At 44.8% G+C, this 21,553-nt stretch overlaps 1 protein-coding gene across 10 annotated transcripts in view; it reads right to left on the reverse strand.

The window, feature by feature from the left end:
- Nucleotides 1-21,553, reverse strand: part of LPP (LIM domain containing preferred translocation partner in lipoma) — a 341,524-nt gene that overhangs the window by 225,611 nt on the left and 94,360 nt on the right. For 7 of the 10 annotated variants that reach the window (XM_075098979.1, XM_075098982.1, XM_075098981.1 and 4 more), the window contains one exon: nucleotides 10,570-10,634. The exons of the other annotated variants lie outside the window; for them this stretch is intronic. The gene's annotated coding sequence lies outside the window, so the exon portion shown is untranslated. The remainder of the gene's footprint in view (nucleotides 1-10,569; nucleotides 10,635-21,553) is intronic. 10 annotated transcript variants of the gene reach the window in all.

Here is a 21,553-nt window from a genome sequence, read left to right on the forward strand (position 1 = left end):
CAAAATTGGAATTCTCTGCTTAAAAGTCACCCAGGACATGGCTATTAACACCTCTCCCTGGGAGCCCTAAAGCTGAGCATTTACAAGCACAGAAAAATGTGTGGCTTTCTGGGGTTTTTTTTTTGTTTTGTTTTTTTTTTTTTGGGGGGGAAGGGAGGAGTGGCCATACAATTAAACAGTACTAAAAAGACAGTAGGTATTAAGCAGTAAAATAGATTAAATAAGAGAAGACTGGAACTGAAAAGGACAGCTGAGTTCCTTGCAGGGCGACAGGCACTTCCAGCTACAAAACTTCACGTCTTCTGAGAGGTTTTTTTTTTCTTTTTTTTTTTTTTTAAATCTTGTCAAGTTCTGAGCCACCCCAGCATAGTTTTTATTCCTATTCATGACAGTGCTATCCAAATATTCTGTGTATGGACACTACAACTGCACTTCACTCTTAGGAAGAAGGAACAAAGCAAAACACTGCAAAAAAGAAACTTTCATAAGCATAAAGCAAATTTATGTGCCCAATTCCCAAAGGCTGGTTGCCTAACCTTCAGTATTAGCCTTCAATAACTTTCTCTGAGCAGTTGAACAACCTGTTCTCTTTCCTCCGTGTAAGTAAAATGAAATTCCATCCCACTTTGCCCCACCTACTCTACAGGCTGGTGCTCTTGCTGGGGCAGGACAGATGAGAACACAGAACAAGGCATTAGGGAACAGGGCTTCCCTGCCATTCCTTCAGGCCACGTAGGAACTCTTTCTCAGCATCACTCTTCATCTGTACCCTCCCTTCCCTGCCACCTCCAGCCACTGGGGACAACATTTAGCCCCTTCTCTCCAGCTAGGAGACAAAAAGTGCTCTGTAAGGGCTATCCCACTGCGAAGTGCACAGAGCTGAAAGGCATCCAAATTGCAAAGTACAGATATACAGATTTCAGTGGAGGGTTAAAACTGAGGGGGAGCAGAGCTATCTCAGCTGGTGAAGGCTCATGAAGGATAGCAGTGAGCTGTTCAGAAGAAAATTAAGAAAACATTTTGAACGCCCTCCTAAAAGGAGCAAATAGGTCCAACACTCCAACAGAAAGGGATTTTTTTTTGCATCTCTAAATGATAGTGCTTCGCTTTTATGGCCTGCGGCTGCTTGGGAAATTCAAAGCTATTCCTCTGAAGAATTGACTTGGACAAGCATTATGGCTTTGATCAGTTAACTATTTTTTAATGCTAATCCACCCCAGTGATATTTGTCCTCCTTTTCCCCATGTGCACAGAGGCACTGACACACACAAATACTACACAAAAGCAAACATTAGCCAGACGAACAGCCAGGAACAATGACATCCAGAGCCCACAACCAAACACCAACTTCATTCCGTTTTATTATTTTCTCTTCTAGTGGCTCAAGATCCTTTGGCCCAGTATGACCTGCTAATGGAAATTTCGGTGCCCAGCAGGTATAACGCTCACACAGTGATATGGCCACAACTATTCTCACTCAAGTAAAAAATTTAAATAATTTCCCCTAAAAGTTACAGTAAAACATGTGACTGAAAGGCCTTATTTGAAACTTAACACAAACCCCTGCAAGCAGCCCAATTGCTGACCCATCCTCCAGACGAACAAATAAAGCTGCAAAAATAGTGATTTGCCTATGTTTAGAAGGCAAAGACAAAAAATGAGACAAGAGCAGGACCAAAGTTACCGGACACCTATCATCTCACTGGAACTGCTCTGACCTCCCCCTCAATCTCAGGCTTATAACCTGAGCACCACGCTACGCAAAACTCTATTTACAATCTCAGCATACACACTTGTCTCCTTGTTCAGGGCACGGAATTCTAGAGATCAGTCCAACTGTGTACCAGGAACACACCGAGTATCCAAGCCAATAGCCAATTAGCTGTTACATCGGTTGCCTCACTGTGACATATACAGCAGCCACTACACCAAAAAAAACCCCAAATGGAGTAAGGGACAGTCCCTGCTGTGCAGCACCTTTGGTATTCAGGCTGCTATCTAAACTTTGCTTGCTGTCTTTGGGTAACAGATTCAGGCAGTATTTCCTGTGGCAGAGAATTACACGGGCTGATTACCCTCCGCGGAAAAGTGAAGAAATCCTAGAAGCAATTTTCTGTCTCAATTGTTCCCAGAGCGCAGGAACAATCTTTTAGCCCTCTTCCTATTTTCTGCTCAGTGCCATCCAGGCTCAGTGGGCAGAATCCATCATGATGATGCCTCAGGTTGTGGGTCCTGCGAACACTCACCCAGGTGAAACTTTACACGAGTAGCCCTACAGACTTGAATTTGCATCAGCCTTGAACTTGGCTACAAAGTTTTTGGAGAACAAAATGAACAGAACAAGATAGGTCAGAAACTCAAAGTACCTGGGAAACGTTCAGCCCTTGGTAGGACCAGGTTTATCTCAACAGCACAACACAGACAAAGCGTTTCAAAATTCATTACCAGATTTTCAAAGGAAATCAGGAAGAAGCAGCTGTACCTGAGAAATGTGCATCACAGAGCTCATAAGACAACGGATCATTTTCTCAAACTAAAAATTTAATTACTGTGGAAGAAAAAGAAGAGAACATATATTTTCTATGGGAGAAAAAACACCCACACCACTTTTAAGAGAAAAATCTAAATGCTGATGGCTTTCTACCAGAGCCTGAAAGCATTCCCATGCAAAACTACCATCCCAGCGCTGACAGCATTTGCAGGCGTGGAAGGATGGTTTCCAGTTTCTGAAGTTCCCACTAGACTACACACCCCAGGAGGCACAACCATCCCTGTGCACTGGGGACTCCCAGGCTGCATGGACTGAGGAGATATGGTTTGGCTACAAGACTGACGCACAATGAGGGGGAAAGGACGGGGTACCGCATACCAGCCTGCACCCCTCCACAGCGGTGGCTCCAAAACTGAATTTTTCAGCATTTTGACAACAAATACTTTTCACCCATGTACATACCCATACTCAGAATTATTCAATCAGAACCTTATTTTCCACCCAAGAGTTTTAATAGAAAAATGTTCCATTTGCCCTAATCAATGGGGCTTAAGCATCACTCAAAATATTTCCTTGAATTGACACCATCAGTGCCAGAGTGGGAGACCAAGCTCTTTAGATAATCTGCCTCCAAAGGCAGGTACTGACCTTTCAGTTGTGTTATTACTTTTTTTAATAAAGGTAGCATTTAAAATATTGTTACTTTTCAGCTGACAGTGCTGGGAGAGAGAGAGGGCTGCAAGCCTGCTGCAGAATCGCACAGCCAATCTTAGTATCGCTTAATTTTCAAACGAGGAATTTGGTAGTAAACAACCTTTTCCTTGTATACAAACATTTTTAATTTCATGCCCTGCTAATCATACATCTGTTAGAGCTCCTTTTCCATCCATTGCAGTAATGATAATAAAAGAAATATCATCACACTAACAATGTGGTTTGTCTAAAATGAAAATTGAATAATAATCAATTTTCCTCCATGGGATGAGGGAACGCAGCAAGGAGCAGCACTCACTTGATGGAGGTGACAAAGACATGGTTTGAGAAGTGGCACCTTCACATTTGCCTTGCCCTCGCTGCTGGCAGCCCCTTTGCCACTGGCTGTGTTTGTGTAAGAGCCTTTTTGGGACTGGCTCCACTGGACAGCTTCTCTCAGGCTTCCTGGTGGTCCATACCAGGCACCACCACCAGCAGAGCCTCTCGTTCCATCATCACCTCACCCACCAGCCACCTCCTTCCCCCCTTCATTTCCCCTCTGTTTTTTCCTCACCTCCTCTATCAGCAGGGTATTACTGTGAGAGGTGCTACAGCAATGCCTCCACCTTCCCAAATCTCTTTCTGCCAGTAAGACCCCATGGGCCTCAGTGTACCAAACTTCAGACATGTTTAGCTCCCTTACCTGTGCCTTCCACAAACAAGAGCTGGCGAACATGCTGCTCAAAAGTGCACTTAAATATGGGATTACACCCCTGAAAACAAGTTCTCTCCTTCAATAATGTTAGTGGAAGAGTTGGAGTTGTTATTTACAGACCCCAGCTGAAACGCCAAGTTAATCGTGCCCCAAGAAAGACCCACAGCCAAGAAGACCATCTGATTTCACCTAAGGAACAACTTATTTTACAGTGAGACACTGCAACAGGTTGCCCAGAGAAGCGGTGGATGCCCCATCATTGGAAGTGTTCAAGGTCAGGCTGGATGGGGCTTTGAGCAACCAGGGGGTTTGGACTAGATGATCTTTGAAGGTCTCTTCCCACCCAAACTATTCTATGATTTTATGATTCTAAGATTTACTGTCTTGCACTGCCCACACTCCCCTTTTCTGGACTGCTGTACACAGCTTGTGCCTGTTTAGACTCCTCTTATTCCCATAGCCATGCTGGGCCAACTCCAAATCAGAAATATTGCACTTGTGAGACCTACATAACGGTAACTCTGCGAGTTTTATTAAGCAGTGGGAATCCATCTGAAGCCCCAGGCAAAGTGGCACAAAATCATTTTGGGCAGAGGTACATGGCTCTGTTACACCTGAGACTCCAGTCTTCATATCAGCATGCCAAACCCTTTCCTTCCAGAGGATGTTTTCTAAAGCACAGTTATGTACATACACTCCTCACCTTCATCAAGAAGCACAAGTTGTTTGAGTAATCCGTTTTAAGGAGACTTGTGAATTAACTAACAGGAATTAATTACTCCCATTTTGCAGATAAGTAAACAAAAGAACAAAAAAGGGAAGTACCCTGGTCTAAATTCACAGAGGCGAGCACAGGACACATGCACACTCCTTGACCTGAGTCCAGAGTAGCCAAAGCCACTGGGGAGAGGGCCTTGGCATCCTCAGTCCCCTGCCTCCTCCTCCAGAAGCAACACCAACCCTTCCCTTCAGCTCACATGAGGATGCACAGGCAGCCTTAAGATCGTTATTTTACTTGTCCCTTCATGCTAAAGCTATAGGGATTAGAAATGTTACTGTACAAGCCAGCTTTTTATTACTCAAGAAACGGTTTTACCTCAGCTGCCCCAAATGCGGAGTTATACCTGGAAGCATCAGCGCTGCTCGGTCAGGGCTCATTTCCACCGGCGCTGCTGCTTGAGCCCCTGCACACAGCAGGCTTGGAGCAAACACTGGGGACACAAGGTAAAGGTGATCCAAACCAGGCTGCACCTAAGACTAGGTGACCACAATCAGTGTGAACACAGGCGCTGGTACATTCCATCTGTCAATATGCAAAAGCATTCAGCTCTGGATTCTTCTGACCTCTAACCAAAGGGCATTCAGTCAAACAACTCTACCAGAATTAACAGCAAAAAGGGAGGGGTGAGGAATAAAAAAAGACTTTGTTGAGCAAAAGTACTCTGAGACACATTTGATGTAATAGTCATATGATTAACAAACTGTCATATCAAAGTTTTCTGCAAAGTAGGAACATTCTGACAGTTAGTATTTTAAAAACTGACATTTTGATTCATTACTGTAAATAGCACTCTGTATTAAATATTGTGACAAGGCATACAGTGTATTTTTTGAGCTCTATAACATTTAGGAAGTACTGTGGGTTTTTTTTTTTAAAAGCATGTATAATATCAAAAGCAGTTAAAGCAGAACTCCAAGAAAGCTTCTAGAGGAGAGAATCATTATTTCTGAAATAACCTACTTCTTTGCCGTCATCTCAAGCACTGCTGGGAACTTTGGCCCACAAGGATCTTAATGTACTGTTTGCATAATAAAATAGGGAATTGTCTCACGGAACAAAAGAGCTATAAGGAAAGTGGCTACATTAAATAATGTAAAATTACTCAGTAGCAAATCATCCCGAAGTTGGCATAAGAGGAAGAACACTAAAAGGTGCAGAATTACCACTCAGAATATCTGATTCATAACCAAGATAAGCAATGTGACATCCAAATGACTGTCCAAGTGTGCATCTTGCTTATCCCCTCAGTCACTAGCCACATGTTTTGCCCCCTCCTCTGCCTCACCACTCGCACCTGTAAAGGATAAAAGTGACTGTATAACAGAAATGAGGGTCAGGGACACACGGACAGCAGGACCACCTCTTCTAGCAAGAGTACGAACTCAGACTGGTTAAAGCTGCTCATGAAACTACCCCGAGTTCAGGTATTGCCAATCTTCCCGACACTCAGAGACCATTACAACCTTCTCAGTGGCCCTGCTTTGTCTATTTAGACCGTGAGCTCTTATGACAGGAGGTGTCTCTCCCCATGCACACCTGCACAAGGAGATCTCAGCCAGTCCCCTAGGACATGCTGAAACCCATACACGGGCAGAGAGCTGCTACCACGCCTGCAACCCAGCACAGCCGTGCCCACTGCAGGCAGAGGCAGGACAGGCAGCATTCCCTCACTGGCAGGGCGAGCGGGAAGGGATACCCAGATGGAGCTATTGAGGACTTCTCTTTGCATGGGGATCCACAGCAGGACAACTCAAACTGTAGGGATGCTGTGAGCCACCAGAACCGACCCACCAACCAATGCCACTTAATCCCCTTACCACTCCCCACCAAGTTTCCCCCCATTGGTGTGTCCCTTCCCTGGATCACTGGTATCAAGGCAAATACAACTGGGCCTAGAAGCAATAATGCAAATGCTTTGCATTTCCTTGAAAGCAGCCCGCATGACAGAGAAATTAAAAATAATAGCTGCAGCTAACACAGAAAAACCTGACAGAAGAGCAGAGGGAAACCAGAGGCTGCCCAGCCTGTTTGCAAGATGCTCAGGTGTTATTAGGACTGCAGTCAAGGGCTTTAGAAAGAAAAACGGTTACCATTACCATTACTTGTAGCCAGCTGCAAGTGGAGCTCTGGGCTCAATCTACTGAGAGAATGGATACGCTGCAATAAACGCGAGCCTGAAGCCTGGTCTGGGACATGGTGAGGCAGTCACGCACACCGAAGACTGATCACAATGCTGTTTTAACAGGGGTCTGATCTAACACAGCCTGCGTTTCCCTAGGAGCAGCTACACACCCCTCTCATGCTGGAAATCTTGTGGATGGGTTTGCATGCCAGCAAGTGTGGTAGTAGTAGTGGTCTAGCCAGACATCCAAAACATATTGGGACCACTATAATTTGTCCATTCACCAATATGTTTTCCTAAAAACACCCATATGCTTTTCCTGCAGTTCCCATATGCTTTTGCAAAGAGAAACAAAAACATTTTGTTAGTTGCAAAAGATTGATCGCCCCATATTTCACAGAAGTCAAGTAGAAAAACAACAACAAAGCAAGCAGTCAGCTGCTTCCCCCTCCCTTTCCTCTCTGTTCACGGAGGGAGCTGTGAAGAGCAGGAAAAATTCAGCCCACAGCAAAATACACACACAGCTCATTTTTTTGCACTCTAAGATATTCTAGGAATTACAGGAGGAATCTTCATTAAAAACAAGTTATCAAAGATCTGGCAGCCAGTGGCATACCAGACAGTAATTCAGTGTTGGGTGTTCGGCTCCATGTTCAATGTTAGCTCGGGTCCTCACTGCGGGTAAGGCAGCCCACAGGAATCTGGGCTGCAGGAGAAGCACATTAAACAAGGCTGGGGTCAGGGGACAGTGTGATAAAGAGGTTACAGCCTTTCCAATTCACCAGGCAGGTCATTTGATGCCAAATCTATCTATACCTGCAGGTATAAAGCCCCCTCCCTCATGTACGGTTTCCCAGGGAGGTGCTGTCTTGCTAATGCAAATCCCACAGCATCAACGGTGTGAGAAGAGCGGGCAGGCTGCTCGGTTCAACTGGGAGCAGGCACGTGGGTGTACAAGTATGCATGTGTCAAGGCTGGAGCATGTGGGAACCGTAGCTCTTTAGTTAGAGACTCATTAAGAAATGCGGCAGACCCGGGGCCAACGTTCAAAGAGCAGCAGTGTGAAACATTTCTCTGGAGAAAGATTAACGCATGTTCCTCTTTACACAAATAAAATTAAAGAGAGAATCATAATATGGACAAATCAATTAACTTCTGAAAAGCCAAGGGCACTGCATGCAAGAGCAGATGAGGGGAAGAGCTTTGTTACAGGGACACTCAAGCAGTGCATAGTCTTTCTTCCACGGAAAAGGAATTCAGCTATTACTGCATGCAATTCTGATGTTAGCCCTGACTTCATCACGTTCACTGTCATGGGAACACAGCTGTTTCCTTCCCAAAATGGCCATGCACATACCTGTATATTGCTATCACCCTATGCACGGAACGCTTGGGATCATCTTTGTGAAGACTATGAAAATACACACGGGCAGATGCCAAAGGACTATTGCAGTGCTTGACTTGGCAGTTTCAGCCTTAAGGTAGGAGTCTAAGGCTGACCTTCTATATCGGACACCCAGAACAACCTGCACCTTTCCACCAGAATAAAGACTTTCTGTGATGCAGTCCCATGTTCTACAGTTCTCCAGCAAACTTAACTGGGAATGCTCTTTGCAAAGTTAGTGTTTCCTTGCAATGATCTAATCTCACACAAAGCCTAATGAGGCCAGATGGAATAGGTCAAGAGCCCAATTTTCCACAGAAACAAAGCTGGAAAAAAAAACAGTCAAGTGAAGATAAATCAATCTCTTGCACAGTGCACAGAGTAAAAACAATTTGTCGGAGACAGCTTGCTTGGTAAGATACATTTTTATGATACGTTTTTGTCCTGAGAGGAGTTGTAAGCACCTGAACATTTGACTTCACCATTCACATATATTGATGCTGTTGCTTAAGCTTTAAATAGAAAGCAAATCTAATGCTGTCTCATTAGCTAACAGTCTATAAGGATAGGCTTCTTCCTAAATTTCTTATTTACAGCAACCCATTGGGACAGTTTATTAGACTTAGCCAGGAAAGCTGCCACAGAAAGAGTGAGACTAACAGAAGAGCTGCCATTAATCTTCCATAAGCCAGCAACTGGGAAGACCAGGCCTTGAACAAAATTCTACTCTCTTGCTATTAATCTCCTGTCCTCTACTTATTAATCCCTTGTCCATCTCTGTCTTTCAACATTTATTAATCTCCCCAACTGTTTGCAGTAAACAGGATGCTGACATCTCATCTCCAGCTAGCCATAATTTACAAGACAAAAAAAAAAAAAACACAAACCCAAGAAGAGGGCAAAAGAAGGAGGGATGTGCATTGTGTATTGAAACAGTGGAATGAAAGTGCAATTATATTCAGTGACACAACAGGGTAAACAAGAAGCATTCCCGATTTCAGCATGCCATACAGATGTCTTGAGATGTATGTAAGTCAGGTAACATGAAGACAAACAAAGAACTCCACTGGTCAAAACCATCAGGATAGCGGAAAAACAAAACCCAGCACGCACCCTCCCGCACAGCAATGGGTTGCTCTGGACCAACACTGGCTCACAACGCAGACCATGCATGGCCTTCTGGTGCTGCCACTGGGCTCAGGTAAACATCACTGCAGCGAAGACTGCCCAGAGCCATCTGGCCCTCCTAAGGCATGTCTCCTCCTGGAGAACTCCATAGCCTTGAGCAGCTATAGACCAGCTACCAGCTATCCCTGTTCATTCATTATCTGCTTCTCAGTGGGGCTTCTCGCTGCTTTCTTCCCCCAGTTGCCATGACTTTGTAGCACCTCTAGCACCTATTTTAAAGCCTCCTGGGATGGCACAACTGAGAGACGGTTGACGACAGACCTACTGCCCTGACACTGATCCTTTTTTGCAATCTTACCTGAAGGCTCGCCCTTGCTGCAATTAATCATCATATCATGGATGGGCGCAAAGCCCAATTCACGTCATACACATAACTTTGCAAGAAACTCCTACGAGACTCTGGGGTAGTTTATCAAGCTGATACTTAAGTCACAGCTAAGGATCTCTAGTGAATTTAATGGAACTGGTAATTCTAAAGATTAATTAACATTGGATACAAGGAAGGAAGCTTTTATGATGAGGGTGGTGAGACAATGGAACAGGTTGCCCAGAGAGGTTGCGGATGCCCCATTCCTGCAAGTGTTCAAGATCAGGTTGGATGGGGCTTTGAGCAATCTGATCTAGTGGAATATGTCCCTGCCCATGGCAGGGGGGTGGGACTAGATGACCTTTAAAGGTCCCTTCCAACCCAAACCATTCTGTGTTTCTGTGAACCCGCTCCTCACATATATTTCTATTCAGGTTATTCTTAATAGGCTTATATGCTTTTTCTGCTTTTGTCCACTGAAGCATCGTTAGATTAAAGCTAGCAATACAATCAGGTCTCCCTCATCAGCTGGGACCGTATCCAGGCTGCAGAGAGCCATGCTATGGACAGGGAGCAAGTTCAGGTCCACAAGCAGGAAAGTATCATTCAAAAATAAGTGGAAGTAATACACCCCACAGGACAAGCACAGGTCTGCATGGGACCACACAAACATTCCCATGCAACACTCCCATTCCCAGGAGGTCCCGCATGTTTGCTGCTTCCAGACTTGGACCCAGAAATAGGAAAACCACCTCAAGCCCCCTGAGTCAGTCTGGCTTTGGAAAAATGCCCATCATTTGCTGAATGACTGAACATGATCCCATGGTCTTCCCACTCTCTCCAAACTCAGCAGTTGGCAGAAGTTCCTGGACCTGATACACTCCTCACCTGGAAGGAAGGCAACACCGTCAGGCACCCAGACAGACGTACAAACAGGCTCTTCCAATGGATCTCTGTTGGTGCAAACAGAAAGGTCAGAATCAACATTTTGTTCATCGCAAAAGCAGAAAGTAAATCAAGCTGCCTGTGACACCTCACCAAGAAAGCCGCCCCAAAAGGGCCTGTAATGCCAGCTGCCCTCTTGTACGATGCAGACCATAGCTTTCCTCTCTTTCCATAGTTTTCCTCTCTGATACAACTCACGTGTCAGCCTGTCTCTGTTTTGACCCATAAGTGTTTTTCACACATTGGCAGGAAAGATTACATCTGAGCAAGCATCAGAGTAATTGAGGTTTATTTGGGAGAGAAGCTACTTGTTTTAAATCACTGTAGAGCTGGTGAAAGGAACCGACGTAAGGGCTGCAGGTAACAAGGTCTCTTTCAAAGCCTAACCAGACATCTTTCTACCCCTCATGCTTAAAGGGCCTCATCTCCCTGAGCTTCCTCTGCTGCTGAGGCTGCCAGTGAGTCACTCCCACAGTGTTGGCTTTGCCATGCGAGCACCAAGAACAACTAAAGCTGAGATGGGACGCATTAAACGCACACCAATTGTGGAAACAACAAGCAGCAGGGTGGGACAACCTAAACCCTACCTCCACCTCCAACCCTGGTTACATTCTGAGTGCCTCCAAAGATGCCCTGCTAAAAAGAAAACACAGGTTTTCTCAGTTACCACAAGCTGCTTTCAACCAGCAGCCTTTCATACCTCCAGCTTATTGATATCTGAGCTTACTCTGGTGTTTTCTATTTCCTTTCATCTCAGTCTTGGAGAAGAAATAAGCAAGTTTAGAAAATACTAGAGATGATTAGTGAAAGGTCCAGTCTACCCTCACCTGCCCCAGCCCTCCCAGCCCACCAAGCTCCTGGCTACCCCAGGTCACTCCCGCTCCTCCTAACTGCATCCTCACCCCCATCTTCCCAAGAGCTAATTATCTCTTAACAAATGTGGCTGCAATTAGCCAAGGAGTTAAAAGTCATTGAAGAGAGGGAGAAGAGACAAATCTAGCCAGTCACATACATTGTTTTTTTTTTAAGGAAACCAGGCTGAAAACCATCAGCCCCACCATCAGCTTTGCTCAGGAGAACCAGGTCTGGCAGGGCAGCAGCTTTGCCCTCCTGGTCCGCAGTGGAGGAAGGGGAGCACAGGGGAGGAAACCTGCAGCAGTTGTTTGATATGCACACTGAAGCACAAGAGGCACAGAGAAATCTGCTGAGAACCTGCTGACACAGACACTAGATATTCCTTTCATATTTGCCATGACAAAAAATTCATGTTAACATTTTTGCAAGCACTGTAAGCCCATATCAAGTAACAGCGAAGAGGCAGACAGGTGTCCTGACCACAGAGGAGACAGCATATGCGAACAGTTTGGAATTTATTATTATTGTTATTTTTTTAAAGAGGAAACAAATCCCAGAGATTTTTCTGTGCCTGATACATTTTCTGCTCCCTGTTTGATGTTGCTTGCAGGCTGAAGACTTCAAATAGCTAATGCTAACCTACGCCTCAAGCCTGCTTTAAACTAATGCCCCTTATGTGACCAGAAATGAATGCATGGTAAATCACTTATGCCACACACAGCGGGGATGATGAGTGGTGGTCCATGTCTCACAAGCACTGCACAGACACAAGCACATTGAAGGAAAGGAGGTCCCAGTCCTGTCTGCATCATGGCCTGATAATTCAGCAGTAGCACCTTTGCATGTTTGGGGCTGGAAAGCACAAGCTCTGGGTCAAAAGCCCAATCATGAGCAGTCAGAGAGAACATAACTACAGGCATTTTCTGCAAAGTCTGTAGATATACATTTACATATATATATAATCTGCATAGGCTGCACTTCCACTCTCTCTGCCTGCCTGCGGGAGATGCTTAAGAGAAACTGCGTTTTAATTACTAGCCCCAATCAAGGGAATCTCCTCTTGACAGCGAGAGAAGGAGAGCAACTCAAAGTTACAGACTTCGGGGTATATGGGTCCCATCTCTTTGCTTCTTTGCTGACATTACTGCTTCCAGGAATTAAATCAAAACCCCACTTAACTTCAGAGAGGTTGCAATTTGCATCTAAAGTGCTGTCTAAGCCTCAGTTGTAATAAACAGATACAGCTCCACTGAAATCGAAGGAGTTATTCTGATTTTGTCTGGTTACAGATCTAGAGACCCATAAACATTACAGCTCATCCTACCTCCAGCTAAATATCTTCTATTAGAAGGCCATTATCTTTGTCAGAGTGATTTGGACAACTTGTTTAAAGCACTCTTGAAGACTCGTTAGCATCTTTGGGGTTTGGTGGTTGTATTTTAAGGATTATCTTAATAAACCCCAACAGCTATTAAATACTTGAAAAAGGCATGTTAACAGTTTACAAACAAAGCTGGAGTGGATATACAACTATGTTTTTGGCTTTTCATTGGGAAATTCATAAAAAGGAGGGAGCAAAGAAAACAAAGAAATGAAACTGAGCTGTGCACACACTGATAAAATTACCCATGTTATTTGACATATACAGAATCAAAAAGAAACACAGGGATGAGGTACTAAGTTCACACTACAGGTATGAAATATTAAATTGTATTTCAGATATAGTGGACAGACAAGACAACACATACCCCATGAAGTTCAGATGTATTTCATTGGCCTTCACTGGCCGTAACAGCTGATCTCAGGTCAGGCTCCTCTCCCTTGAGCCCTCCCTCACCCCCCTGTAATAAAGCATCCCAGCAACAAGCTCATGCTGACCATGTTCCCCTGTAGGAGAGCAATGCTACGACCTGTTTTACAGCTCTCCGCCCAAGGGTGGATGCTACTGGTCACCACTACATCCACACCATGGACCCACGGTTGTCGTCTTTAAACCATCTCACCAAATGAACTGGTTCCCTTGGGCAAAAGGGCCACCCTATCCACTGTAACTGAGCTCATGTTCAGATTGTTGTATTGCCACAGCTTTGTTGATGGAGGGTCTTGATTTGTTTGCTTTTTTTCAGTTGTCCTGCCCAAATTATACTGACAAGCATCAGTTACAAGCCAACCCTCAGACATGGAGAGGTAGAAGAGTCTTGCCTGACATTTTGCAGAAAATCCACAAGCATCCCAGGCCCTGCCCAGGGTTCAGGTGCCTATTAGGAAGGGCCACCAACACCTTGCTGGAAAGAAGCCCTTTTTAGCGGCTCATCCACCTACAAGCCTTTGGAAAGGGCAGTCCTGACCAGCATCACAACCTGGTTCAGCCAGATAGAGAAGTGGTGGGGAACATTTGCGCTGTTCCCTTGACTGCTTTTAATTCACTCATTTATCACTCAAGGCAGGAAAATACTCTGTGATCCTCATGTTTGGGTGTGTCTCGCTTCACAAACAGCTTTGCAAGCCAGAGCATTAAGCACTGCTGGGTCCTGTGCTAAGAGCATAACAAGGACACCATGGTGCCAACCCACGTCTCGCAACCGTCGGGCTGCCGGATGGGAGCCACACGTCCCAGATGCTCTTCTAGGCTGGCACATCGCCACACTTACAGGTACAGCTGTGACACCCAAACCATGCTCCCCAGTCACATGTGCCTGCACCAACCACAGCTCTCCACTGGCTCGAAAGGGAAAGAGCAGAGTAGCACAGCCACACAACACACCCCCACCATCAGTGTGTGCACAGGGGTGGTGGGAGACAGGGGCATTTACAGCCCCCCAAGGTGCACAACATCATATTCCCATCTGCTTTTCCAGCCCTGCATGCAGCTTTAAAAATCCATAGCTCCAGACATCTAGCCCACGTGCTGCTTCTCCAGCTCAATGAGGAGAGGATGAGCTCAATTTTCTCAGTCAAATGGAAAGGGACCAAAAAAAAATAATTTTTTTAGTAATAGTATTTTGCTAAAATCAAACAAACACACCCCCAGCAAATCAAAGACAAAATAGAAGAAGGGATATGGAGAAAGAGTTTCCACTATTCCTTGAATGGCAGAAAGCAGCTCCCAGTTGCAACCAAAGCTCAGGTAGCTCAGGTGCAGGAGGCAAGCCATCATGGTCTGCCATCATTGTGCACTGTGGCACAGTCCTCCCATACCAAAGCACTACTGAACCGTGAAAGCAGCTTGTCTGGGAGGCCGAGAGGGGAGAGGATGCCTGGGCACACTGTTTACTGCTCCCCAGCACTGTTTGCTGAGTTGGAACTGCAAGAACAGCAGCTCTGGGACAACAATCATACACGTTCCTCTTGCACTGCAAATCAATAGCCAAAACATGAGTACCTGGGGGTATGGGGGCACCACGAGTACCCAGGGTACAGGACCGTCAGTACTCAAGTATGCAGGGGCTGCCAGCCCCTCGCCCAAGCCCCTGCCATGCACAGCTTCTCCAACGGGCTCCGTGCCTGACAAGGACCTTCTTTCCACCAGCCAAGTCTCCCCGCTGCTACGTAGGAGCTTCCCAGAGAGACCAAAGAGAAAGTCAGGCACAGCTCAAATAAGCACCTGGATCTACAAACAACAGATTAAACTCTCAAGCTACAAAACTATGTTTTAGCAAAAGTGCAATTGAACTCCATGTACTTGTTACATTTCTAAATATACTCTGGTTGTCAAGACAACAGAGAGACTGATGGATCTCTAAAGTGTACTGTATCTATTTAATTGTCAGCATTTCAAACCAACTCAAGGAGGGAAAAAAATGCTGTGTGATAAGTCTAATTGTCATGGTTACCACTGGCTAACCCCATAATAAAAATATATATATTCTAGCTAAATGTGCCAAGCCATGTGAGGAGCAGATGGGAGACATTCTCATTACTGCGACAGCCTCCACTGGAAAACTAAACTTGAGGAAGAACGCGAGAGACTTTACAGAGATCTCAGACACAACAGACATCGTGGGCTGCATCTTCCCAGTCGTTTGGCAGCAGTTGCTGAGGCTTTTCCACCACGCTTTTTCGCCCCATGTGTGCTGGGACAACCCGCAGGGCTGGGGCTCCCTAACTTGCTAGCATTCCTGTCTGAGGATTTCATCCCTCCCCAGAAAAACCCCAAGAGGTACTCCTTAAAAGCCTCTAGACATAATCTCACATACAACCACCTTGGATTTGCACTCCCACTCTTGCTCTCTTGCTCTCCTCCCTCCAGGCAGCCACATCCGAGCCCACAGGCATCGCTCCGGCAGGAGGCTGCTACAGCCTGGCCCTTCTGCTCTCATGCTGTTAATGGCGAAAGCAAGGGCTACATCCAGCCTTGGAGAAGAGAAACAAGTGGAAAGAAACAGCCAGCCATTGCTGCAAACACACCAGTCTGAGGCTGAGCTGGGAAGCATCACACCCCCCCAGGCAGCCTCTGCACCCCATTTGACAAGCACAGTTCAGTAGCATGAAGAGCTACATAAGATTCCTCCTAGAAGAGGGGTTTTCCAAAAAACCCTCAAACATTGCCTTTTTACATGGAAGATCTCAACAACAACATCCAAGAGATCTACCTGTGCATAAAATGATTGTGGCTTCCCTTCACTGACCAAAACTCATTCACCTACACTGAGTTCTCACTCTTCTTTCATTAAACCAAAGTTTAAGTTCCAGGAGAAAGGCACATGTTTCATCCAGGTATGAGAAGCAATGGAAAACAACCCATGTTCACCTGGTGAGCACTGATGCCAATGAATGGTCAGGTTTCAATTAGTCTGATGCTTCCCAATATTTTTAACACAAACCACATCAAGTTTGAATAATCCTTAAAAATTTCCCCCAAACTGTTTCACTCCTTCATACAGATAAAAGCTCTGTAACTCTGCTGTCAGACGCTTTCATGGAAACCATAAGGCATTGCCTAAAACCATCTCCAGGAGAGCCACAAAGTAAAATTCAATCTGGTTGGAGAACACTACTTAAGAGAAATGCCACTTTCCAGGTGCCTCAAGCAGCACATCTGAGTTTATTATATTTTCCCTAGAGCTTGCCCCCACTCATCACCAAGATGAACAATTTCTGAATTCCAAATATGAGATTCTTGGTGATGTAAAATGAGCTTTCATGCCTACCAATACAGTCACCATGTGGTTCACCCACATGTACTGCTTCACAAAATGGTCTATGCACAGAGATGGGCAGTGAACATCAAAACAGAAGTAGCACAAAGATGTTATTTCCGGGGTTTGTGTGAGAATTATTTCAAATACTACTAAGGTTAGGAGCTAAAAAGGAGTCTTGGGCACAAAGAAGCCTATGTCTCAATTAAAGCCAAAGGGACTTAAAGGCAACTGGGCTTTTTTTTTTTTTTTACAAATATTTGGGTATACCCAGAGTGAAGAAGCAGCATCAGCATTTCATCCCTAGGTTCCTAAATAATTCTGAAACTAAGCATTACCCATAGGGAACTTCAAAGAGATTATAGCCCTTCTGAAAGCTGTATCCAGAGCTTAACTGAGCTGAAATCCTAAACAACTGAGAGCTAAAAATCATGCTCCAAAGTGTGTATTTCAACAACATATGGGTGCAGGAACCAAACTTTGGTTTTCCTGTTACTAAAAGTACTTGCCTAGGGCACCAGGCTCTTACGGTTATGGCTTTGGGACAACTATTACATTCTGTCCTAATAAAGTACATGCTCTCTGGAGCAAACTCCCCAGAATGACTCCTTTGCTTTGGCACAAATGGACTCATTTGATTGAGATAAAAGGATGTTCCTTTGCATCATTTTCATTTGATTTTCTTTGTAAGATAGAGAAACAGTTAATTTTGCTAAATGACTGCTCCGTTGCCATGACTTCACTGCAGACAAACACAAAGCCATCAAGCTCCTTTTCCTTGGGCATTGGATTTTTTTAAACAGGTATTCGATCATCTTGATTCTCTTCTTTCTTTTCCCAACATCTGGATTTCCAGCAATATCCCAATGACAGATACATAATGGCTATAGCTACTCACTAAATTAGAGATATTCCTGCACATATTCATCCCCTCACAATCCACCTCTGCCAGTTGTGCCAATGTGCCCTCTGTGACTCCAATACGCAGGGCAGTGCTGTCCGCAACAGCAGGCAGCAAATCTCTCCAAAGGAAACCCTAAATTTATGGGATTAGTCCCTGAAATTCAGAATTCCCACACTCCTGCCAAGGACTGAAAGACAGCTCCATCCTGCTGACAGGCAAGCTAGGCCGTTGCCCAGGATTTTGCTCCAGTCTAGAACCAGAAGCCTCAAACAATTAAAGTCCTTCCCACCGCCTCAGTTTCCCAGGCAGATGAAGGCGGCTGCGGTGCGCATGCCATCTGCCTCCGTAGGGTATTGCGACATCAGCTGAATTAATATTCATGAAGTACACCAGGCATTAAGAGCATTATAGGCTTTACTGAGGCAGAAGTTTTTTTTCCTCTTTTAATGTTTGCATTGAACAGACCAACTAAGTAGAAATGGCATTTGTAGCCTGCAGCCATTATCCTAGCAAATGGCTTATTACAGCATGCAGCCTACCAGCTCACCTCCATCCTGTATCACTTAAACGCATGTAGGTGGAAGTGCTGCTCATTCCAGAGACCCTTCTTTTTCACTATCTCTGTCTGATGGAGGCTCTTGATAGCAGGACTCACAAGACAGGGCTTAGGTTATAAATACTTCAGTGCGAGCTTGTTGTTTGGTACCTATTTATGACAATCACAGAACAATTAATTACTTCCCGTCTAAGACTAATTCCCGTCTCTTCCAAAAAGGCTGAAGGGGGGGCGAGTTTTGTCTCAAGACTTTCAGTTTCCTGATGAGTCACAGCAGATCCACTACAATAAGCTCAATACTTCAGTCAGACTGTTTCTTATCAAGGTATACTCAATACATTACTAAGATGTGGACTGTGCTATTTTAAGGGCTAATTGCAGGCACCGTATGCATAATGCCTTCTCATCTGAACATGCGCTTTCTCCTGGATGAGACAGATGTACCTCCTGTACCACCACTCCTTCTCCCTGCCCAAATCATACAGATAAACACTGCAAGAGCAGAAAGTGAAGAATTGTACATTTGGTGCACTGATTTTCACAACACATGGCCCTGCAATAAGTAGCCCTCTCTCCCACTTCATTAGTTCATTCCCTGCCCTTTGGCAATAAAATTACTTATGGGACAGCAGCATCTGACAAGAAGAAAACATTCAGAGACTGCACGGGTTGCAACAAGTCCATAGCGTCTTGCTTTCTTCGTTCTAGGGCCAAGAATCATACATTTATTTTTCTGCCCCAGGGAGCAACTCTGCCTCCCTGTACAAATCCTCAGTTGTCCCCAGTTCCCACGCCACCCACTCACAAGCTCCCAGGCTCCATCAAGCAGGCAGGAGACACCTTGCCCAATCTCCAAGCAGCAACACAGGTTGGGGGGGAGCAGCAGGTGCCCTCTGGTCCCCATTATTTAGTTAATTTAACAAACTCATATATATAATTTATTGTGTCATTTGGGCAATTGATCCCAGATGGGTCGTTTGAGTTTACAACAGGTTTCACTCTGCATCAGCCTGACAACAGTCAACTGTAGTGGAAACTGCCTCATCCAAGAAGACTATGAAGAGCACAGCAATGGTCACATCTTCCTGGACCATGCACAGGCCTAGGTCCTCACAAGCAATGTAGCTAAAAGCTCCCAGACACCAAAAGCTGCCTAAAAAATGGGTGGCTATGACGATAAATAGGTTAAAGACCATAATGTTTGGGTGAGAGCGACCAGATACAGGAGACAGCTATGCTCTAAGTTTTAGAGTTGCTACTGTGCCACCAAGGACCTAGCTGCTATAAGAGCAGTTACTGCACAGACACCACCTGAAGACTATGCTTGCGCTACTTGCTAACGGCAGTTTTCCTCATGGCACAACTGGACTCTGCAAACGGTTTCTGTGCAAATACCAGTAGTGCCAGTTTCTGCCAAGCCCATGCTAATTGCAAGTGATTCCAGCTCAAACGCTTTTAAGTCAGAAAGTATTTAGGTGACGTGTAACCAAGGTCTCACATTTGTCTCACCAGCTCTCCAGTGGTGAACGAACCTACAAGCAGCTACAAAGACCTGTCAATGTCTCTCTTTTTACCTCCTCCTCGGAAATACTAAATTTATGCCAGCAAAAATGCAGAATATTTTTGATCCTCGCAATGCCTTCAGCCTGTTCCTCTAATTGAACTGTCAAAGCAACACAAAGGACAGCCATGGATATTCCATTAAAGTCAACAGATCTTCCAAGGCTCAGTGGCTCCTCAGGTGCTGCTAAAAGCATCAATGTCTCTTCATATATCACATTTATCTAAAAACCTCATGGCACCTTAGGAACATTCAGCCAGTTTCACAAAGTCTGTGGGAATGAAAAGGGCAAGTGGTAAAGGATCATTTCACACAGCCAAGTCCAACCTGGAAGAACCACCAAAGCAAACAGACTGAGCTGAGCTGTGAGTTTAAAACACGGCAAATCTCCTCCTGAGTAGGCTCCATTAGTTAAGGTCATTTTAATTAAGATGAGGATACTCACCCAAATTTTATAGATTTCCATTAAATACACTATTATCTCAGTCTGGGTGTTTATGGGACAGGCAGTAGGCTCCATGAGATCTACATTGACGTTCACTTTGAGCTGTAGGTGACAGAGCAACACAGCTCTGAATACACATGAACTGCCAGCTGGAATCTCAGCATCCATTCTCTCTATTTTAGAGTACTTGTGATACAGTTTCTTGAGCAAGTTTAGACTGGACTAGCCAGCATCCATTTCTAACAAGGTCAGAAATGTGTGCTAGACTGTGTAGCTCTCCTCTTCTGTGGGTGGCAACCAGTTCCTTTGAAGAAAGCATCAGGCAGCAGCAGAGATCATGAGCTGATGCCCCCGGCTGTACTGCAGAAAGTGCCTGCAGAGTCACTGCCTCAAGACAAGTGCAAGCAACTTTATTCATGACACTACTTTTTAAGAAAGAGAAAACATAGGACCACATTAACAAAGATGACAAAAAAAACCCAAACAAAAAAAAAAATCTCAAAAGGGATAGTAAAGTCTCTCTTTCTTGTCTTTCGTTTTGGACAATATTGCTGGTAGCATATGGCTCTGCAGCCTAAACAGACAAGTGATGAGATTCTGGCTCATCTTGTGTTCTTAAAACATGCAAGACCAGGATTCTCCCATGCGAGGCAGTTAAGTCCCCGTGCCTTCCTAAAAAGCCTTTTCAAAAGTTTCTCAATGCAGTAGAAGAAAAATAATCCTACTCAGTCCACGCCTGCATCTCCCTCTCCTACCATTAGCACATGGGGAGAAGGTTGGCTTAGAGCAATACAACATTTCCATTTGAATATGAATCACTCCTCTGGTGAGAAAACACAACAGAAGCCTATTCCGCATGAGCCTTATCTGAAGGTATAATGAAAACCAACACATCTAACAGGAGCAATGGAAGTAAAGCATGGTAAAAATACTGGCTCAGACAAACAAACAACACTTTCCGTCCTAGAGGATCCCAAAGTGCCTTACAAGTTCAAAGAGGCAGGAACCAGTTCATCTGCCACAGAAACGTGGTCATCTCTAGGTGGGTACTCAGCTCAGCACCATGCCATAATGGATGATGAAAGGAAGAACATCATCAAGCAAAACTGAGGGTTTAGGAAGGCATGATCCTTTGGTGGGGACCGGACCACACTCCTGGAAATTGGATTAATTTTGATTCATATGATTCAAAATGGCATTATGTGGGTTGAGCACCTGAACACCAGGCACACATGTTGTTACACTTAAAAGCAACCAGCTGTAAAAAGGATGGAAATCAAATCTCCGTATGCTGGTGCTCTCCAGCTTCTGGTTCAAAAGGTTACAGAAAACAGTGGCAAGGTAGAGGATTAAAACATCTGAACCTGCCTGGGGATTACAAATGAATTTCTTATCATCCACAGGACTGAGGGATTAGGATTTCCTGCCCCTGGTTCAGCTGCTATCTTCACACAGAGTTCAGGGTAAA

The sequence above is a fragment of the Phalacrocorax aristotelis genome, chromosome 7, assembly GCF_949628215.1.
Source record: "Phalacrocorax aristotelis chromosome 7, bGulAri2.1, whole genome shotgun sequence".
Classification (NCBI taxonomy): Eukaryota; Metazoa; Chordata; class Aves; order Suliformes; family Phalacrocoracidae; genus Phalacrocorax; species Phalacrocorax aristotelis.